This window comes from Pterocles gutturalis, unplaced genomic scaffold (assembly GCF_000699245.1).
Source record: "Pterocles gutturalis isolate BGI_N339 unplaced genomic scaffold, ASM69924v1 Scaffold51871, whole genome shotgun sequence".
Taxonomy (NCBI): domain Eukaryota; kingdom Metazoa; phylum Chordata; class Aves; order Pterocliformes; family Pteroclidae; genus Pterocles; species Pterocles gutturalis.
In genome coordinates, this window is record NW_010104929.1 from 1 (window position 1) to 8,677 (window position 8,677).

At 40.6% G+C, this 8,677-nt stretch overlaps 1 pseudogene; it reads right to left on the minus strand.

Moving 5' to 3' along the window:
- Positions 1 to 7,246: 7,246 nt before the first annotated feature.
- LOC104471740 lies at positions 7,247 to 8,404 on the minus strand (annotated as a pseudogene).
- Positions 8,405 to 8,677: the final 273 nt, after the last annotated feature.

Sequence of the window (8,677 nt, forward strand, 5' to 3'; positions counted from 1 at the left end):
GTACGGGGCTCCTCAGGACAGCCTCTGTCTCCTCTAGTTACGCTCTAGACTAATTCTGATCACATTTAAATTGCTTACATACCTGTGCAAAGCCACTGTAACTGTCGAAGAAGAGAGCCCTCAGGGTGCCTTTTTTTTTGCTGTTTTTTAAGGACTATTTGTGAGCAGTGGAATTGCTATGCAGAAGCACAGGATTGCTCCAATGTACACAGTGTCATCTGTTCTATGCTAATAAATTAGCATCTGCAGACACCATTGCTGCCTATTAAATCTGGGTACAAAATTGAGCTGTTTGATCTCACTGCCACTGAAGTATGTCTGCATGATCACGGAAGATGCATATTATCCCATCTGTTTTTTGCAGACCCTCCATCAGGCTGTATGCTTCAATGTAACGGATCAGACACAAAATGAATTCCACTGCAGGTGACTGCCTTAGAGGCATCCTACTTTGTCACAGCATATAAAAATTTGACTTAAGAGTCATTTAAGCCCTGTCCACACTAGGGAAATTGCTAACTTTGGCTCAGCTCCTTTAGCAATAACAGTTGCCCCCGTGTGGACATGCGGCTGCCGCTGTTTCCATTAATGCGTCAAGCCACGTCTCTCCAAGAAGGCCTTACAAGACAGTGGTTCAATCAACAGCAGCTGCTGGTGGCCCCTTTCTGGGCTGCCGCTGACACTTGTCCAGATGGAGCCGAAATAGTGCCAGCCACGGTGAGACTTCTGGGGAAGACACCAGAGGTGGCAGGTGGCACAATGTCCCAAGCACTGGCAGTTCCTGCGGCTTGGATGCCCAGGCACCGCGATGGCATAACTGGAGGTGCTGAGCATCGGTCTCATCAGCCGAAGTTTGTATCTGCCATGTTTGCACACCAGCTGTGGCTGTAAACCAGCCAGCTATTCTTGTAGTAAAATCTTTTGCTAGACTTGCACATGCATTCTCCTCAGAAATACATATTTTCGTCTAATTGCCTAGGAAGAGAGAAAAATGAGACAACTGCAAGTTTGATTGAGTGTAATAAAACTAGTTTATTTACACAGTAACATGAATGCCACAGAGTACACAGCAAAGTACCACAGCAAACCAGAGTGTAACTGCCCCTGATCACAACGGAAGGCTTGAAGTTTATATATTTATTTATATAAAACATGTAAATATCAATATGAAGCACCAGATAAAGCAATGCAACCAGGAATTCCAAATACAAATTCCCCTCAAGAATGGAGTTGGGAAAAAAAAAAAAAATCCCTTATTCAAGGGATTTAAAAAAAATCCCATTTATAAAAGACCATCGATTTTGGAATCCCTAATTTAAAAATAAACTTCCCCCATTTATTAAAAACAAGAACATGTTCTTAAATGCTCAGCATAATTAAGTTTTAAAAGAAAAAAACCCAAGGATTTCAACTGTAAAACTTCCTAATACCAACAAGTCATAGGACAAAGAAACAGAAGTTTTGAGTAATTTTGGAAGAGGTGTTATTTATGAAGTGATTATATTCAAATTTACACACTCTTAAATATATATTATATATACAATATATAATATATATATTTTCAAGCAAAAAGGGGCAAAGAATACTTTTGGGATACAAAAATTCATATACATACATATATATTAAAACATGCCCACACACACTCATGTATATATATGTATGTATACATATATATGAACAAATATTTCCTCTATATAAAAAAAGTTCCAACCTCTTCTAAATCCCTGATATCTTCCCCTTGGATTTATGGGAAAAAAAAATCGTAATAGTCTGAAGTACAAACCAAATTCTCAAATTCTGTAGAGTGGTAAAATGCTTATGTACAGGTAAGTTGAGTATTTAATTTCCCACTGGCAACTCTGCTTGATCTGAAAGCATTCTGTGGTTTCCAACTAAATGCTGAGTGGAGCACCAATGCAAGGAGATTTAGAGGAAATTCTTTAAATTACATTCTACATCTATTCAAAATCACCATCCTTCTAATACTGCATCCAGGCGAATAATCAAATCCATACAAATATCTACTAGAAATTCTCTGCAACACAGCAGTGGGAAAAACTTGCTCCTCCTTTTGGAGTTGAGGGTGCCCTGAAAAAATTTGTCTCCAGTATTTATTTTGTAAAGTATTTTTTGTGTATTCCTCCACTGAAGTGTTTGGAATCCAAATGATTGTTTACAGAATATTTCCACAGGTGTATTTTTATAGAGGTATTTAAAATTCTCTTCTGCACTTCTTTGATGTTATCTTACTGCATAACTAAATCATCACCACATCTCTCTCTACATGGATTGAAGGGCTCTGATTGTGCTCTACGTTTTACAGGAGTTTTGGGAGAACCGACACTACCTCTGCAAAATCAGAGTAGAACAGATGGCCTAGTCACGCAGGGAATAATGGTCAGATACTGTTCCTACAGAGAAAAAGCTTAATTCCTATTTGGGGAAAGAGGGAAAGGAAAGTGCATTAAAAGGACTGATCAGTTTTCATTACATCCCTCAGAAAAGTTACAATTGATTTAAATAAACACAGGACTATTTAATTAATATTTACATATTAATTTAACTGCTAATACAAATGAAAAAATTAATTTAGGTGGAGCATCTCAGCACAAGAATTGAGAAAGATATGTTTTATTTCAGCAGCAAATACTATTTTTATGTGCTAAAATTAAGGACCTACAGTGTGAAGCTGCTGAATAAATTCTCCAAGTAGCTGAACCTTAACACACCTGTGATTACTTCAATTATATATTTTTCTCTCTAATATGTAGAAATTTCCCTGTGTTAAAATGTCAAGATGATCCATTCACATCTTGTGGGTGCTGCTGGGATGTGTGGAGCACAAAAGAGTTAAGGTGGAACGTTTCTGTAAATGCTACATGCATTCGGGTCTGTGGGACAGCAACATGAGTTATTGATTTAATCATGTCTGAATACTTAAGTGAGACCAAGCTTCTATATTTGGACATTCCAGAGGCTCCAGAAAAAGATTCTGGATTCCCTCATTCCTGAAAATTTGTAGGGATGTTTTTATTAATAGATTTTCTTTATATTTATCTGGTTATGCATATTGGATCAGATCTGAAGTTTGAACGATAATTAGCGAGTAAGTAATTCCCATTTAAGAAATACAAAACAAAACAATTTTCCATAACATCTCATAAGTAGTTTTTTTAGAACTCCTGTTCTAAACTCCCCAGCCAAGGGCAAACACATCACACAGAGCTTTCCATTTCACACCACAGAGTACAGTGTGCAGCATATCCACTACCTACAGCAGGAGCAGCACATCTTACCTTCATCGCTTCTTCCAGACCAGATTCCTCATCTCCTCAAAACTGAGTGTCTGCAGTAGATTGTCAAAGCAATAGGCTTCTTTGATGTTGCGGTCAGTGTAGACCAATTGACTTGTTAGCCACCATTATTCTCCCTGTGCAGATCCCAAATTTGAAAGCCCACAAGTTTGTTACTTAAAGGGTGATGCTGTACTACAAGCAACTTAAAGGAACTTGTTCAAATAGGACTCCAAACCCAAACCTCACTGAATAGATCAACTCAGTATCGTATGAAGTACAGCATTTAAGTTTGTAAAGTCTTTTGCATCTTAATGTAGGCAGTATTATCTCTAGGGCTCTTATGAAAAGAATAAGATTTCCACCAACTGACCAGCTACATTTTAGTATTTTTACAAGGCACTAAACATTGTGAATCCAATCACTGTGCGCTCTCTGTAACATTAGAGAGGTTTTTAATGGCTCTAATAGGATCAGAAACCACTCATCACAATTCTTCAAACAAGCATTTGATTTTTCCAGGAATTAGTTTCCACTGGAAAAATCTTTATAGAGTTCATGTTAAAAATATTTGAATGACAGCTTTTATTAATAGAAAAATATATATTTACAGTCAATACTGTTATCTTAGATTTGCAGCTCTTTCTATTTCTTGAGCTCAACTAAAAGTGCGACATTGCTAAAAAAAAATTCAAGATCTGTGCACATATTCAAGTAAGTTATAACATGCACAGCCAGGGGTTTTGTTCCTGTCGTACACAGGAACCCAGTTACAAACAGAGCGGGTTTTTTTCCTTTTGCGTAGCAATTATGCTGTAGCATTCATAGGATTTGTTTACAATCAGTTTAATGCATACATTCTTGGATATTTGTGTGGCAATCTGTTGCCAGGATGGAGAGCCACCACAAACACAGTTACAGTCATCAGTTATGGGCACATCTGCAAAGTCAGCCTCAAGCTCCCCAAGGAATAGCTCAGGCCAGAACGCATTCGACTACTTTGACCATTCTTTCTTTTTTAAAGAAAAAAAAAACACACAACATTACAAATTGCTAAAGTTTACCCAGTGCTGCACAAGAAAGAGATTGGTTGTGAACATCTATCCATGCTTGATTATACTGCAGAGCTAAAATGAGTATTGGTTCATCACAAAGGATACAAACTGAAATTAGATAGCTAGAGATACAACGGCTTTGGACCAGCTGCATTAAGTACGTATGGTTGTAAAACATTCAAAATTCAACTTAGCATGTGCATACTGACATGCAAGTGACACTGAGAACATGTTCATAAACACGGAAACACCTACCGGCTTCAAGGAATGAGCCCACTGCAATAGCAAGTGGTCCAAGAATTGCTCGTACAGCCTCTATGAGTTCGGTGAGAAGTTATGCGCGCACACACACTACAAAACAAACACAAAACCAGACCACAGAGAACAAGAAGCCCTACTCATAGCTCACCACTTTGTGACTACTAGCTAGCAGATAGTATGTGAGTGACTTGTCATGCTCGGTGTATTTAAGCTATGAGAGCATTGCCCTCCTGTGTCCAGATAAAGCAGGGCTGCATCAAACGTGTGTGATTCTTTGTAAAGGTTCTTCTACGAGCTGCTCAGCAGTAGCGTAGAAACCTTCTTTCCTGATGTAGTAGAAGTACCTCAACTACATACATTGCACTTGGGCTTTTAATGCACTGTCCTTTTTCTGCATAAATGCCGCCATCCTAACCTTTTTTGCCAGAAAGAGAGAGAAAAAATATATATCACATTAAAATATATTATCCTTATCCTTGCCTGATCCTTCACTGATACAGGTGAATCAAACAAAAGAATAATAATCAGAAGTTTCAAAAAAAAAATCTTTAGAAAGTTCACAAAGACAGTCTATATACTACGGCACAATCGATGTAGGCTTCCACACACTATTCAGCCTAGCTCTGATAGATGCCAGAGAAGAATAATATAGACATTTCAACCCCTCCAAATGTATGGTGTGGATCCAGAGCTAGTTTTGCTGACTTTAAGCCTGCAGGACTGTTTGTTCAGTTTCCATGCATCTGGTCCAAGCATGCATATGCTGTATAAAGTGGCTATTTGTTTCAAGGCTGAAGTGAATTGAGTCCTCACAGTTTTAACAATTAAAATGAAACAGCAATCCATAAAAAGAACACATGGATATCTGTGCATTTATGTGCCAGGAAAGGGGGCTGCAGATCTAGCATCAGGTAAAGGCTGGTATGTAAAATTAACACTGTAATGTACAGCTTTAAAAAATACATACGAGAATTGCACATAGATCCATAGGAGAGACGCACAGGCTTATAACTAGGGCTGCTTTCCATCACCCGGTCAGAATATTCGGTATAACTTTTTCCCCTGCATCCTGATCACTTCTTCAGAGTGATTCAGGAAACAATTCAGAGCCTAGCAATACTGAGCAAAGATACCGCCTCAACTGCAGAGGTTCCATAGGAAATGGCCGTTAGGTCAGGGAAGGAAGTCAGCAGCGGCCTCTAAAAGTGAAAAGGCTCCTTCAGGTTAAGTTTTAAAAAATTCTGTCTTTTGAGCTATTCTGACAACGTTCCATTTTTAGGGTGTTGTCTATAGCAACATTAGGAAACACTAGTTACAACAGACAAGAGATATTGCAGCCAAACGCCGCTGTGGGAAAAATGGATTACGATACTGTTAGTTGTGGCTGCCAAACTTAACAGCTCCCTCAATAATTAAACAACAGTGTTTTTGCCCCCTTGTTTTTACCCTTCAGAGAACTGTGTCTGCAGTAAAAGTGTCTCCATGTGGCCTGTTAGCTACACACAGACAAGCTCTAAACATTTCTATCTCCTGCCAACATACCAGCAGAGCCAATTTCAGTCCCACTTTGCAATATGGCACAAGTGACAAGAGCAAACCAAAATAAAACAGAGGAGGTGGCTGTTATTTTCATCCCCAATTCATAGCAGTGATTGTCAGAGAAGGTTATGTATGTCCTATCCATTTCAAGTCAGGCTTTAGTGCCTTTTGCGATGAAAGGGGAATTTCAATTGCTCACCATGTGTTGTATTGTTCTTGTATAAAGGTGGTGATAGCTACAGTACATCAACAGTCCAGACTGGTAAATGCTGTGTAGGAAATGGGATAGACAAAGTGTGCATATTCTGCTTCTTAATGCAGAGGTCTTAAACTAAGGGTAATGGCCTGATTAAGGCAGCAGTGTTGAAATCGCGGGTCCATGGTTAGAAAGGATGCGGGTGGGCAGTGAGTCAGAGGCAGAGAAGGAGGGAAGAGGACAGAACACAGATGCTTACTGCCCACTGACACTTGCCGCAGTCAGCAGGATAACCTCATCTGCAAAGGAAACAAAGAAGGTGTAAAGTGTAAAAAAAAAAAAAAAAAAATCAGAATCTGTTTGGTTGAGACCAAAGGAAAGACGAGTCCAGCCCACTTGGGGGAGACTAAGCTGAGGAAATTTTGTGTGGCACATGGAAGCAAATGAGTGTTTTGTGGCATGGCGAATCATTCATCTCACATTTACAACTAGTCCATTTCTGCTTATGGTCACTGCTATTCACTAACCAATGCTACATATGGAAGTGACAGAAACTACCCAGAACAGGAGGGCAATTTGTTTACTGCAGTCATAGAAATAGTGGTATCAAAGTTTGCTCTCCTTTTCACCCAGATATTAATCAAGTTACATACTGATCCAAATGCAGTCATGCATATATAATCAGTCCCTAACAGGCCTAGCAAAAAAGTAAGGTTTCTGTCATACTGAGTACAGGATGCTATTTCTCCAGTTAGAACGTATTTGCTCAGAGTTGCTGGCTTTGATATCTAGGCTATTTTTTAACACTTCTACAAAGTGTGAGCCAAAGTGTGAGGGCAGGCTGGAGTGAGGGCTGGGGTGGAGGTGGGGGGTGCTTCATGAAAAGCAACAGGCTCTACAAACTAGTGCTGCTGCATGATTCTCACAATGCGATGAAGTGAGTCTGTAGTGGCAAAAGCCAGATACTGACAACAAAGCCAGTCTTCCAAAATAACTCCACAGTCCCTGTCCAAGGACTTCTCCGCAAACTTGATCATCAGCAGCGTCCTTTTGATATCCAGCCAGTTCTGAAGTACAGCATCTCTCCGTGAGGGGTTGGAAGATGTACTTAGAGCATGGAACAGGTCCTCACGTGGACCCCAAAGCAAACACTGAAGGATTCCCTTGGCTTCTGATATCAGGATCCTCTCTGAAGGGTTGGGATTCAGCAGGCAACTGGCAAGTTGTTGAAGCCCTTGAGAGTAGAGGGAACGGCAAGGGATCTTGGGGAGGTCAGCACGAGTATACTCCTTCTCCTTCAGCTCTGGATTCTCATCAAAGGGATTGGGTAAGTGCAGCATTTCGTAAATGAGGATGCCAGTCTGGAACTCATCACACTTTTTGTACTGTGTTGCAGTGATGATTTCTGGAGCCAGGCGGGACTGATCCCGCAGAACCTCAGGGTCCACCATATGACTCTTCTGCTTGGCTTGGGAGAAGTTGCTCACTATTAATCTGGCTGGGCAAGCAGTGTTAGTACTGGGCTCCATGGACTCAGAGCTCAGCAGGCTGCCTCCTGGTCTGGAATGAACCAGCAGCAGGTTCTCTAACCGCAGATCACAGTGTGTGATATGATAGGGTTTCAGGTGCTCCAAGCCCAAACACAGTTGCAAAAGGAGTAGACAGACCTGCCTCTCATATAAATCTGGGCTTTTGGCATGGCGGGGTGCAGATTCTCGGACAAAGTCAGCCACTGTTAAATAGGGCACCTCCCGTGTGATGACAACGACACGGCTGCGTGGCTTGCTGATGGTTCCCTGGTTACTTGAGCTGTCTTTCTGTGAAGCCTCTGTATTGGAAGGAGTGTCTCTGTTCTTATGCTCAGGCTCTTTCTCCTCTTCTTCCTGCTCGTCTTCTTCCACCTCTGGTGCATCGGCATCCTCCCATGGAAGGAGACGAACTGGCACTTCAGCAAGGAAATGGCCACAGTCCTGTTGGATGTTAAAGTTAATGGCCAGACTCTGCCGGATAGATAGGCTGTGATAATACTGCTGGGATTCCTTAGCTTTGCTCTTGCAAATCTGGGGAAGAAAATAAAACAGAACAGACATAACTCCTTAACTTGAAAATTCTATATACTTTATTTTTTTTTTAATGCGTATCTCATTGATGGGTATCCAGAGTCTAGCCCTAAAAACAACAACTGAAAAATTTTTTACTGAACTGACCCTGGCAGACCATGTTAAGGCACAGGAACAGTTTCCATTGTATAGCAAGCAGCTGCAGACCAACGTGTGTAGGCAGCTCTCCTTGTGCAAATATGCATGGAGGCATGGACAGTGGGATTGAGTGCA